This window comes from Amphiprion ocellaris, chromosome 20 (assembly GCF_022539595.1).
Source record: "Amphiprion ocellaris isolate individual 3 ecotype Okinawa chromosome 20, ASM2253959v1, whole genome shotgun sequence".
Taxonomy (NCBI): domain Eukaryota; kingdom Metazoa; phylum Chordata; class Actinopteri; family Pomacentridae; genus Amphiprion; species Amphiprion ocellaris.
Genome location: NC_072785.1, coordinates 5,410,368 through 5,425,063, shown reverse-complemented (window position 1 = coordinate 5,425,063; position 14,696 = coordinate 5,410,368). Strand labels below are relative to the sequence as shown.

Here is a 14,696-nt window from a genome sequence, read left to right as displayed (position 1 = left end):
CCTATGGCACCAGGTTTATGACTGTATTTTTTAATGGTCACAAGTTTAGCTGGGACTTTGTGGTAGCTTCAGTTTCAGTCCCTATCCTGGGTGCAGATTTTCTGTGTGCATTCAGACTGTTAGTAGATGTAGCTAACAAGTGTTTGATTAATGCTGTGTCTTTTGACTCTTACCCATGTACTCTTGGGATCACAGGGCCTGTACTCGTTAACATGCTTGCTACGGGGAATGCGTACCAACGTCTGCTCTTGGAGTTTCCTGCCCTTACAGTTCCCGCTTTTTCTAATGCAGTAGCTAAGCATGGGGTTGAGCATTATGTCACTACAGTCGGCCCACCAGTTTTTGCACATGCGTGCCATTTGGATGTGGCTAAGTTGACCATCGCTAAGGAGGAGTTTGCCAACATGGAGCGGCTGGGCATTGTGCGCCGTTCCGACAGCCCATGGGCTTCACCCCTGCACATGGTTCCAAAGTCCGATGGAGGCTGGCGGCCGTGTGGTGATTTCCGGCGCCTCAACAATGCTACCACCGATGACAGGTACCTGGTCCCCCATATTCAGGACTTTTCTGTGCACCTAGCAGGGGCGGTCATCTTCTCCAAAGTTGACTTGGTGAGAGGTTATCACCAAGTCCCTGTCCATTCGGAGGACGTCCCAAAAACTGCTGTCATCACTCCTTTTGGGCTGTTCGAGTTTTTGAGGATGCCTTTTGGCCTGAAGGGCACGGCTCAGACATTTCAGCGGCTTATGGACTCTGAGTTGTGAGATATGCCTTTCCTGTTTGTGTATCTGGATGACATACTGGTGGCAAGTGCTTCCATGGAGGAACACGTTACACCTTCACAAACTTTTTGAGCGTCTCAGCGACCACGGGTTAATTGTGAACCCCACTAAGTGTCAGTTTGGACTTTCAGAGATAGAGTTCCTGGGACACTGGGTGTCACAACGGGGTGCTGTGCCACTCCCTGCCAGAGTCAAAGCGATTTCGGCTTTTCCGCGTCCTGGCTCTGTGAAGCGCCTTCAGGAGTTTTTAGGCATGGTTAATTTTTACAACCGTTTCATCCCCTGAGCTGCCCACATTATGTGCCCCTTATATGACGTGTTAAAGGGGAAAAAGGGTAACCAGGACATTGAATGGACCCCGGAGAGGTTACTGGCTTTTGATGAAACCAAAGCGACACATGCCAATGCTGCCCTGTTGGCCCACCCCGACCCAGCCACACCCATCGCCCTGACCTCAGACGCGTCCGATTACGCAGTCGATGCAGTTTGCGAGCAATGGTCGGACGGAGCCTGGCAGCCGCTAGCTTTTTTCAGCAGGAAGTTGCTTGACTCTGAAAGGAAGTACAGTACGTTTGACAGGGAACTCTTAGCCCTTTTCCTTGCCACACGCCACTTCAGGTTCCTCTTAGAGGGCCGGGAATTTACTGCTTTTGTCGATTACAAGCCCCTTACATTTGCAATAGCTAAGACGTCCGAACCTTGGTCGGCATGGCAGCAGGGCATCTTTCCACTGTTTCTGAGTTTACGACTGACATTCAGCACATGGCTGGGAAGAACAACCTGGTTGCGGACTGCCTGTCTGGTGCCCAGATTGCCACTGTTCATTTGGGAATGGACTATGCTGAAATGGCTGTGGACCAGCTGAAGGACTCTGAGGTACAGGCGCTGTGCACAGCCGAGTCTAGTTTAGAGTTGAGGGATGTCACGTTTCATGACAGTGGGGCGTCCCTCCTTTGCGATGTCTCTATGGGCAAGCCACGCCCTTTGGTTCCCGCTGCTTGGCGCCGCCGTGTGTTTGATGCTGTCCACTCCCTGTCACACCCTGGGGTTAAAGCATCGGTCAAATTGGTAGGTGGCAGGTTCGTGTGGCCCGGTCTCAGGAAGGATGTTAAGGCTTGGACTACTATGTGCATGGCGTGCCAGCGTGCTAAAGTGCAGTGGCATGTTAAGGCTCCTTTAGGGCCCTTTCCCATTCCTGAGAGACGTTTTGACCATGTTCATGTGGATCTGGTCCGTCCATTTCCCTCATCCCGTGGGTTTACTCACCTCCTGACCATAGTGGACAGGACCACACGGTGGCCCGGGGCGGTTCCCCTGTCATCTACTACTTCACCTGAGGTAGCCCGGGCATTCATTTACTCCTGGGTGTTGCGGTTCGGTGTACCTTTGGACATGACTTCTGATAGGGGCCTTCAGTTTACCTCGGAGCTGTGGAATGCAGTGGCTGAGAGCTTGGGAGTTAATCTTCACCGGACCACCGCTGACAACCCGCAGGCCAATGGACTGTGCGAGCGGTTTCATCGTACTATGAAAGTGGATCTCCGTGCATCCCTGGTGGACAGTAGTTGGGCCGACAGGCTGCCCTGGGTTTTGCTGGGTCTGCGTTCCACCCCCAAAGAAGACCTACACGCCTCTTCTGCTCAGTTGGTCCTAGGTCAATCTCTGAGAGTCCTGGGAGAGTTCCTGACTGATGTTCCAGGTTTGGGCCCTACGGTTGTGGGGAGGTTTGGTGGCAAAGGGGGTGCTGGAGTTTTTTCACCTGTAGCTGCACACCAGTGCCTCCCTGAGTCGTATGTGGTGCACATTATATATGGGTCTCACACACAAAAGACAGTTTTATTTTGAAGGGACAAAAAGGGGGGGGGGGTGTCCTCCAGTGTTTGGATGGCAGGAAGTTGTTGTGTGCTGCTGTGTTGTTGATGCAGAGTAAGAAAAGTGGAGCTGAATAAAATAGCTGAGACTCCTGCAATTTTCGTCTTCTGTTCTTCAGCCTTCACAACCTTAAAGTGCCTTTGTCCTTCTGTGAGTTTAGACAGCTAAAAGAAGCTTCTGTTTAAGACAGTGGTTATACTGTATTGATTTAGAGATGATTGTATCCAGCACATTGAAGTATTGGAATGTGAACATCTGTACTAATGGAAGAAAAGAGAGACAATATTGCACTTATAATGACATTGATACCATGATGATTGTACAAAATGCTGAATGTTGTATGTTCTGTGAAACCAGAATGATAGAGATGTAACCTGGAGGACAGAGAGTGTGCCGAGTGTCTTCATTGCTGCGCATTATCTCCTGTATTTTACAGGTATTCATTTTTGTTGCTGTGGTCCTATTCTTGGGGCCCATAACATATATATATATATATATATATATATATATATATATATATATATATATATATATATATATATATATATATATATATATATATATATATATATATCTTGTGCATCTTTATTTTTATTATTCCTATTGTTTCGTTCTGGAACAGGTGCACAATACATTTCACTGCGTATTAAACTATGTATAATTGTGTTTGTGATAAATAAAGGTCTTGAATTTTGAATCTTGAAATCATATATGATGATAAGACAGCTGTTTACACATACCAAAATTAAATAAATACATGCTTAAATTTGTAAAGGTTAGTTCACATCTTAGGTGGCAGGTTGATCTGTCCAACAAAGACATTTTGTTTTATACAATGATAAAGCATGTTGATTTCTGCAAATATTCTACAAAACATAGTATACTATAGAATATCTACAAAATATATAATGTAATTAAAAATCAACAAAAAATACATACTTGTTAAATAGCTGGCTATGGACAAACTTCCATTTCAGTCCCACCAAATATAAGATTTATAAAGATCTCTTCTCAGCATACAGAGTGGAACTGAATCCAAAGACATGACAGAGCTCACAGAACAAAGTTTGTGAATGCAAACTTAAATGTGCATTATTAGAAAACTTAAATAATATTCATGCAACTTTTTGAATGATTAAAAATTGAGAGGGTCAAGAGCACTAAATTCCTGGGGGTGCACATCACAGATGACCTCAGCTGGTCTCTCGACACCAACTCCACAGTGAAGAAAGCACAGCAACGGCTTCACTTCCTGAGGAGACTGAAGAGAGCCAGCCTTCCAGCTCCCATCCAGACCACCCTCTACAGGGACACTGTGGAAAGCATCCTGACTGACTGTTTCACCACGTGGTTTGGAAACTGCACAGAAGTGGATTGCAGATCTCTGCAACATGTGGTGAAGACAGCGGAGAGTATAATCGGTGCCTCCCTCCCAGCTCTCCAGGACATTTACCAAGAAAGCTGTATATGCAGGGCCACTTCCATCATGAAGGACCCCTCCCACCCCTCACATGGACTGTTTGTTGCCCTCCCATCAGGAAAGAGACTGCGCAGCATCAGAACCCACACATCAAGGTTCTGTAGTAGATTCTTCCCACAGGCAGTCAGACTGTTGAACACCCTGTGGCTACAACACATGTAGACCTACACCCATCACCCCCTCACCCAAAACTGTAGTCACATTAATCTCACCCATTATCACCCCAGTAGTGAGTATGATTGTGTCTGATGTATGCTTGTGCTTTTGTTTTTGTTTTCTTATCTAGTTTAGTCTTTTTAAATTATCTTATATTTATCTTTACCTTATATTTATTCTTAACTTTAATAGTATTACCTTTATTTGTGCACTGTGAATGGATGTGAGAAAAGTCATTTTGTTTAACTGTGTATTACATACATTGCTGAATGACAATAAAGCTGAAGCTGAAGTCGAAATTGAAGTTGAAATTCCATTGTATATAGGAAGACAATATTTTTTAACATATAACACTTGTTTTCTAATTTACATAGGGGATGCCGATAAAGGATTGGCTTCCACACATCAGGAAGTTGGCACCAGTGCCAGTAGTAGACAACAGGTTAGTGTTGAGACCAGACTGGGCTGACAGGCAGTTCAGGAGGGGCAGGATTGTTATGCGAGACATCAAGACACACCCTTGTCAGGAAAAAGCTGTACTTTCAAAATCAAAACAAAACAAAAACACAACAAAAAAAAGGGTAAAGCTTAGCTAGATTATAGTTTTCAATACTTTCAAATAAAAACAGAAGTGTTGGAAGATGAACTGATAGTGCACACTGTGCTGGACTCAGTTACACACTAGGAGGTAACTGGATCATACTCTATACCTGAGCTATTGTGAGAAAAGGGTTTACATCCTGTAGTTTAAAAAATTAAATGGTACAGTTGAAACAACTACAAACAATTTAAAGCTAAAGAAATGAGTGTCTTGGTATCTGGCAAGAGTTAGGTGTGCACAATTTTTTAAATTTATTTTTGTCTTGCCAAGAGTATTACTTACAAAAAATAAATTAACACCTCCAACAACAATGTTGAGAACATCTGAATTTGGGAGTGCAAAAACACAGCTCTTAGCTCACATCATTCCAACAAATGGAAATTTTCTAGAGATCAACTTTACTGGCAGTGGCCCATGTATGTAAGCAAACCCAAATGTGGGCAAACTGTCAGGGTGGACATAATAGACAGAGCGGCAGACTATAAATTTTAATTTTTTTTTTTTTTAACAAAAACAAACTTACACCAAACAACAAAGGGAAATACATACAAAAACAAACAAACAAAAAAAACCTCAACTGACCACAAAAGGGAGATCCAACAAAACCACAGAAGAATAGACTAAACCGGGCCTATTCAACTGGTGGCCCGCGGGCCGGCCCCTCACAACTGGCCCACCCCCCAATGACCCCTTTCCAACAACCTAAAGTAAAAATAGCTGGTTAAAAATCCCTTTTTGTGCACGAGAATCAAAATTCCCACACTGATACGGCACTTGAATAACCTGTCACTCACCAACCACGAAAATATGTCAAAAAATGGCAGGTCAGAAACGTAAAATTGATACTGAAAACAGGCGATTTAACCCTGCTTGGACAGACATATTTGTGTTTACTTTACCCGAGAGACTTAATGCTAAACCACTGTGTTTAATATGCCATGAAAGCCTGTCTGTGATCAAAGAATACAATCTTCGGCGACACTACACGGAAAAGCTCCAGTCCTTTGGGGCTCAATTTCCCGAAGGTACACCAGAGAGGGCTAGCAAGGTGCAGAGTCTGCTGGCCAAATACCACCGGAGCAGCTCTTCAATCGTAAGGGCATGTACAGCACAAGAAAGAGCCACTCTGGCTTCCTTGCGTGTCGTGGATTTAACAAGAAAAAAACGACCCTTCACTGACTCTGAAACTGTTAAAGACTGCATGCTTGCTGTAATTAACGAGGTGATCAATGATGAGAAAATGAAAGTGACCATAACTTCAGCAATTAAAAGCATCCCTCTGTCAGACACATCAAACATACGGAGAGTAGAAATATTAGCGACAGAGGTTTTTGACTCGCTGCTCAAAGATCTTAAGAAAACCCCTGTCATGTCAATTGCAGTAGATGAGTCCACAGACATGAGCGACACAGCACAGTTGTGTGTGTACGTGCGCTTCTTTGACTCTGACCGTGCATGTTTCAGAGAGGAGCTTCTCTGCCTACTACCACTAAAAGGCCACACAACGGGAGAAATTTTCTTTGATAAAATTTCAGCATTCTTTCAAGCCAATGGTCTGGACGTGGCACGTGTATGCATGCTTGTTACTGACGCTGCCTCGTCTATGGCAGGGAGAGTGAATGGATTGGCTGCGCGATGGGCAGCTGTTGCTCCACGGGTCACCACCTTGCACTGCATTGTGCATCAGACAGTGCTGTGCGCGAAACTAAGTGGACACTTCAAAACAGTAATGGACAATGTCATGGCCACAATAAACTTCATAGGCGCAACGTCAAGCCTCCAACACCGCCTCTTTCGCCAGCTGCTTTCTGACATCATGACCTGCTCCTGCACGACATGAGGTGGCTCTCCAAAGGCAACTCCCTGGAGCGTTTCTGTGAACTTGTGGAGGAGATTAAAATATTCCTTCGCCAGAGCAAGCAAAAGAAGGCAGAGGCGCACTTGGATCGCGTGATGGACTGCAGCTTCATGATGGATGTGTGTTTTCTAGCGGATTTGTTCAAACACTTGAATAACTTAAATTTGGGACTACAGGGCAGAGACAAGACTGTGACTGACCTTGTGGAGCAAACAAGAGCATTTCAAGTCAAACTGAACATGTTTGCCGCGGACCTGAGTGCGGGAAGAATGCTGCATTTTCCCACGCTCCGAAAATGCAACCCTCCTCCGGAAGTGACAGCGGCTATGACAGATTTAGTTGCCCAACTAAAGGAAAACTTTGCCAGTCGGCTAGATGGCCTTGCAGTCCCCACAGAGGCGATGCATTTCACTAAAGACCCATTTGCTGTCGTTCCCGAAGAAAATTTGTCCAACAGGGCAAAAGAAGTGGTGTCTTCAATTGACGAGGGACAGTTCCTTCTTGAGTTGGTGGACATGCAGTCGTCCCTTACAATGCCACAAGAACTATGCGCTAATGGCCCTGCTGCATTTTGGAGTCACGTTAATGTTCACCAGTTTCCAAATCTCAAGAAACTAGCTGTGACTGTGCTCAGCATGTTTGCATCCACCTACGTTTGCGAATCGAGCTTTTCCCATATGAACACTATTAAAACCAACCTGCGCTGCTCTCTCCACGACTCCACTCTGCACAACTGCCTGCGCATAGCTTTGACCACTTACGAGCCTAATGTTGCAGCTATTGTTCAAAACAAAAAATGCCACTTTTCTCACTAAAGTTAAAGCAAACATTAACATTGAAGTTAATACTGTTATTGTTCATGTAAATCACAATAGAGCTGCTACTGAGTTAATGCAGGTTAATAAACCAATTAAATGAATGTTTCTCACTTGGTAAATAATAATTCTGCAATTTCTGATTTAATGCAGATAAATAAAACAACTACAAAAGACTTTCTTTGTGGTCCATTATTATTATTATTAGTAGTAGTAGTATAGTGGTAGAGGTAAGAGTGTCAGTAATACAATATTATGTACTTATGTGTTGTGTATATCTGTACAAATTAATTAAATGTTTATATTTTTTTTAAATTTAAAAAAGGGTATCCGGCCCAGTGGTATCCAGTGGTTTTGAAATCTGGCCCAGTAGAAAAAGTAATTGAACAGGCCTGGACTAAACTAAGCTAACAAAACAGGGTACTCACTTGGCAGAGAACCAAACTAAAGGGGGAATCTGGAGTCCGGTGAGAGGAGGGCCCTGAGCCCTCTAATTGACAATAATTGTCCTTGCCTCTGACCTACATTTTGTTACATAACACCATGTCAGTGGTTCCTGCATGACTCTGATAATGATCCGCACTATGCATGTATGTGTATAGGTTAATGATAGGGTAATAATTCATCCCAAACCACTAAGCTCAGAGTTTGCAGGGATTAATCAATACTTCATTGATCCTTGTAGTAAAAGTGTTGGAGCTGGGGGGATTCACTGCCTCACTCAAGTTCAGTCAATAAATGCTTGCTCACGCTTGTTCTATCTTAGCATATATGTGTTGTTGATGAGGCTGTTAACCACATGTCTGCAGAGACCCAGTGCTGATTCTGTGTTTGTCCAGCCTGCTTCCTGATTAGCTTCAAAGAATAGTTGAATGGAATCAGGTCTGTCATCCTCAGTCTCAATGGATAAGGTTGGAGTTGTTCCCCCCGGTAGCAGAGAATGTTCCTACAAATTTGGCTAACATTTAAATTATGTTATAGTAATGTTTTAAAGAAAATGTTTTAATTTAATATTTCAAGAACTTTTAAGGACACTTATCATTTCAAATAATGTTCCTAAAATGTTAAAAGTTAACTAAGACATGACATTTTACCTGCAACATTCAGGGGTTTGGAGGATGTGGTCAGGGCCACTGATTATGTTCCATAACAAAGTAACAACATTCTCAATGCAACATTCTGAAAATGTTCAATCAAGACCTTGGATGACTTATTATTAAATGTTTCTGTAATGTGCTAGGCCAGCAGAAGTATAAAATTTTTCCTGTATTATTTTGAAGATGTTTTGGAAACGTTAACGTGACTAATACTTTTATTCAAAACTACAATGAAAACAACTCCCTCCTACCTGAACTCTCTCATTCAGGTCTACACTCACTCTCGCTCGCTATGCTTGGCCAACAAAAGGTGGTTGATACAACCACCATGACAGGGCCGGTCGATAGCTGGACTTCTCTCTTCTGTGGTTCCCTGATGGTGGAACGAGTTGCCAAACTCTATTCGATCTGCAGAGTCTTTAAGAAAGTACTAAAAACTTAGCTCTTCACTGAACACTTTTGCACTTGACAGACTGTAAATAAAATATTAAAATAAAATCCAGTTACGTCTGCTGCCTGTATACACTATGGTCCTATTATGACTCTTGAACTTGTTTTATGGCACTTATCCAGGCTGTTTTCTCCTGACTAGATCCTTGCTTGTGTTGTGTCTACTCTCAGATGTACGTCGCTTTGGATAAAAGCGTCTGCTAAATTAAACTGTAGAATTCTAATTCTACAATGTTCTTTTATAAAACATTCCTACAATGTTATTATAACAAAGGAAGAACATTCTCAAACCATTTTTATTTTATGTTAAGATGTAACAGTGAAGTTGACATTTGATCTTTTGGACATAAAGTGTTATCACTTTATCATTTTATCCTATTAGACGTTTTTGCTAAAGTTTGTCATGATTTTTTAGTAAGTTTTGGCCAAAAACTTGTTTTGTGAGGTCATGGTGACTTTTGACCACCAAAATCAAATCAGCTAATTTTTGAGTACAAGTTAACGGTTGTGGTAAATTTGAAGAAATTTCATGAAGGCATTTATAAGGTATCTTATTCATACAACTGGGTCTGATGGAAGCATGGACAGTCCGTAAGTATTCTGCCTCTGGCACTGGTGCAGATGCATTTAAAGGAGATATTATGTGCAAAAGTATCACTACCACATATTAGTACCCAGCTGTATTGAAGTCAGAAACAATTATTCAATTCAGTTTACTTCACTATCAACTCCAAAGACCTTTAATGTTTCAGATAGTTAGGGTTACAACTGCACTAGGCTTTGTGGTAAGTATTTCTAGTAATATGTAAGTCAAGATATCTGCTCAATGGTATCACTATGTGATGTCATTCATACACCAAATAAATAATATAACTAAACAACAATACAATACAATAACATAGCATCACAGTTTGACATATTCAAGGATATAATTTTTAGCTTATATTCCAATTGTGCATTTCTAAATTAAGTTAAGAAGATATCACCATTTGGGTTAAAATACATCCTTCTATAATGTGCTTGAAACTTTATCATTTTGTCAAAGTTGCCAGAGTGACACTTCCTGTCCTAAATGATTGTTGGGTAACTAAAAAGGAGTGAAGTAAAATAATAGAAGCTAAAAATAGTTTGTTTTGAACCTTACCTGTGATATGTCACCAACGTACAGAATCCCAATGACAAAACATTTTCTTCGTAACTGAGAATACAATTTAGTTCTATAGGAAAATCATTTTTCTTGCAATACGGTCCACTGGTAACTCATTTTCCCACAGATTATATCATTTTATTTAATTAAATGCTACTACAGTTCTTGCTACCGTTCTATGTCCAACTGCTCTACGTGCCTTGAATCTCCCCCAAAACTCACCTCTGACACATCTCCAGTCCTTTGTCTTCCTGTGGTTGTATTTGATTTGTCAATATTCTACTTAGCATGTGATTGCCAATAAGGATGTCAGGGTACTATAACTAGTATTTCATGTACAAGAAAATGTATTTCTTTGTAATTTTGCATTCTTAATATATACATGGGTTGATCCTAAATATTTTTGACTTAACTTTAAAAGACATGAATATGTACAACATTTACTTAACACATGGTTTACATTGAATATGAAAATAACTTTAGTGGAGGGAAAAAAGAAGATTGGTGAAGCTAACCATGTATTAATAATGTTTTACTGTCAACTCAGTTCACTCACCACAAACTAATTGCAATGGAGGTTTCAGTGTTAGTTTCTTAAAATTCTATTTACATGCGTTAAAAAGACAAAAAATCAAGTAAAACGCAATGCACTATATACATACACAAATAAATGATAAAAATGAGGAGGTAGCACATTTTAAAACAGCTTGCGAGTTAAATATGTAGTTGTATTAATCATGTATGATTTACTTCCTTTGAAAATGCAACGTTGTTATCACTGTGTTTCCCACAGTTATAATTTCCTCAAGTGTCCCTACATTTAAGGACCAGTAACCAGTGGAACCAGTAGTCATTTTATTGGTACCTGATTTAGACACTAAACTTAATGTGAATTGTAGACTGCATTGGCATAAAGTGTTGTCAGAATGGAACAAAGTGTTAAAAATAGAGGGATATTTTGGTTTCTGTAAAGTGTTGAGTTGTGCTGGGGGAACTGCAACTAGTTCTAAAAGTCTGACTACATGTATGATAACGCCAATTGACCTATAATCTCATCATCCTCTACAAACACTGTCAACATGATAATGGGTTTCTTACCTTTGTGATCCACTTCTATATGACACAATGAGATTCCATTTTCCAGCAATGAGTAAAACAGCAGTCGTTCCCTCTGTTGTTGTCTGAACTACAATCCAACATCATAACAGCTGATTATCTCAATTTCATTATATTTTTGTGTTCTTGTGTTCTGGATAATCCAGTGAAAGTCATTAAGGATCACAAAAAGGGTCTCAAACTGAAACTGCAACAAATACTCAATGCCAAAGGTTCATATTTAATTTCTGAATCTAAAAAAAAGAGTTGAAACTCAAATGAGCCTTTGAAACATTTAGTAGAATTGTCCAGATTCCACAGTCACAATCCGCAAGCAGTTTGTTCAGTTACAAATGAAAAAAAAAACATTACTGAGAGCTGATTTGTGTATGGATCCTTGTGGCAATTTGTAAAGTTTCACAGAAATTTGCAGGCATCCAAAAAAACTACAGACGAACTCTTGTTTTCTTCCAGTATCCACACAGTGTATGTTCTTGTATTTTTGCCTCTGTACTCTTCTTTTTCCCTCTCCATTCCGATGTCTTCATGAGAGACTGTCTCTGCTGTCTCACATTATATCAAACAGAATGTACAGAGAATGACAGATCAGCCGTGATGTACAAATGTGGAGGTTTCAAAACTCACACTGCTGCATTCCTGCTGGTGGCAGTCACACCCAGAATTCACTTGCTGCATTGTCTGTATGTGCAATGTGTGTGTGTGAATGCGTCAGACTGCTGTGGAGCAGTGTTTGAACATCGGCATGGTGTCATAATGTCTGATACGTATTTGATTTTTCAGCTGTAGATAAGCAGACAACACCACATGCTGAAGTTTACTTCCCTCTTTAACAATGTTACACCAGGAGGTTGTTCACACATGATCAGAGGTGGCTGCAGTAAGTAGTAAGCTTTTTATTTTAGAAGCAGGTCCTAGTCAGGGCAGCTTTGAGGTGCCCATCAAATGAAGCTCATGTTATTTTCTATTATTTTGTTAGTGCCATTTTCATTATCTCTGCGAGTTGCATTTTTTTTAAAAAAAATTTTTACCAAAAAATGTTGTTTTATATGATTTTCTTTTCTGTACTAAATAGCAAATACACTGTGTGATAAGATGTTTAACTTCTAATTTAGCATGTCACAACCAACTGAAGGACATAAAAGTTGGAGACAACACATATAAGACTTATTTAAAGCTATTTCAAAAAACAAAAAGTAAAAAGCAATGTGAAGCTCTGACAGGGCAAATGCAGCACAATAGCATCTGTGATGTATTAATGAATGGAATGTTGTATGGTGGAGAAAAGGAATCTACATGTTACCAAACCAGCACCAAACACAGTGGAAGTCTGTAGTTCACAACAGTGGAGACAGTCTGGTCACATGAGCCTGATGACCCCCAATGCCACCATCAAGGCTTGTGAGGGGAGAAAGTATTGATGCCTGATAACTGGTGGAAACAGAAACACAAAGTGCCATATTATTACAGAAAGAAATGAGTGGGTATAACAAATAACAAAAATCTAAAATAAGGTGGAAATGTGTCAGATGTTATTTTTTTGTCTTACATCATCAGTCAAATCAAATCAAATCAAATCAAATCAAACTTTATTTATATAGCACTTTTCATACAGTTAAAAATGCAACGCAAAGTGCTTTACAACATTAAAAACATTAAAAACAAGAAAACCCGTCCCTCCCTCCCTCCCTCCCTCCATATATACATATATGCACACAACTGCAGGAGCATGCACACGTACGCACGTCCACACGTCCACACACACATACATACACACACACACACATACATACACAGACACACACACGCCCACAGACACACACTCCCACCACTGACAGTAGGGAGACATGGCATGGCACTGACGATTGTGGAAAACTCCTCCACTGGGGTCGTCCACACTGGGAGGAGTCACAGGCCATGACCACTGGGGGCGCTGGCACCCAGACCCCCCGACCCCGACAGACAGGGGGACTCCCACACCGAGGTGGGGAGCCCCCCCCAACCAGCTGGGCCGAAGGGACCCATGGACAGCACCCCCAGTGGGAGACCAGATACAGCCCCCAGTGTGGAGGACCCCCCCTGAGGAAACACTGGAGTTAAATGACTAAAAATTTAAAACTACAAGATAGAATAAAAGACCTATAACATAAGTAAAAAGGTGAAAGGTTAAAAAAAGTAAAAGAACATACGAAAATAAATACAAAATGATAAGAACATGAAGATTTAAGAGGTTAGTTAAAAGCCTGATTAAAAAGGTGAGTCTTTAACCTTCTTTTAAAAATATCAACAGTCTCTGCAGTCCTGAGGTTCTCCGGCAGGCTGTTCCACAGACGGGGGCCATAGTGGCTAAATGCCGCCTCACCGTGGGTTTTTGTCCTGGCTTGTGGTATGGATAAAAGGCCACTGTCAGAGGACCTCAGGATCCGCGAGGGTCGATAAGTTAAAAGGAGATCAGATAAATAAGAAGGCGCAAGGCCGTTAAGACATTTAAAAACTAATAAAAGAACCTTAAAATCGATCCTGAAGCGGACGGGGAGCCAATGCAGCGACTTTAAAACTGGTGTAATGTGTTCCCGCCCTCTGGTCCTCGTCAGCACGCGTGCGGCTGAGTTTTGCAATAATTGTAGATTTAAAATACTCTTTTTAGGAAGACCAGAGAGCAGGGCATTACAATAGTCTAAACGAGAAGAGATAAAAGCATGCATTAGCACCTCCATGCTGGCCTGAGAGAGAAACGGGCGGACTCTGGCTATGTTCTTCAGATGATAAAAACCTATTCTTGTTATATTCTTAATATGTGGCATAAAATTCAGCTCAGAGTCGAAAATCACGCCCAGGTTTTTTACAAAGTTTGCTGGTTTAAAATCTTGTAGCTTAGATAAAAGTTCCTCTCTCTGGCCTTCAGGACCTATGACTAGAACTTCAGTTTTGTCCTGGTTGAGCTGTAGGAAGTTCACTGCCATCCATGACTTAATGTCTAAAATACAGTTTAAAAGGGAATCTATTGGCCCTGTGTCATCAGGAGACACGGCAATGTACAGCTGTGTATCGTCAGCGTAGCTATGGAAACTGATGCCGTGTCTCCTGATGACGTCCCAAGAGGAAGCATATAAAGATTAAAAAGAATGGGACCTAAAATTGACCCTTGGGGAACCCCACACCTAATTTCATGGGTTCCTGAGGAACACGTATCCATGCTTACATAAAAGCAACGGTCTGTGAGATAGGAATCAAACCAGTTAAAAACAGTACCAGAGAGGCCGACCAGGTGTTTGAGTCTGTTCAACAAAATATGATGGTCTACTGTATCAAAAGCAGCACTTAG

General features: G+C 41.4%; 1 protein-coding gene across 5 annotated transcripts in view; it reads right to left on the bottom strand.

Moving 5' to 3' along the window:
• Positions 1–11,962, bottom strand: part of LOC111585381 (disheveled-associated activator of morphogenesis 1-like) — a 47,360-nt gene extending 35,398 nt beyond the window's left edge. For 4 of the 5 annotated variants that reach the window (XM_055006190.1, XM_055006192.1, XM_055006194.1 and 1 more), the window contains exon 1: positions 11,357–11,962. The gene's annotated coding sequence lies outside the window, so the exon portion shown is untranslated. The remainder of the gene's footprint in view (positions 1–11,356) is intronic. The other variant, XM_035941319.2, reaches the window with a different exon arrangement.
• Between the last annotated feature and the right edge of the window lie 2,734 nt (positions 11,963–14,696).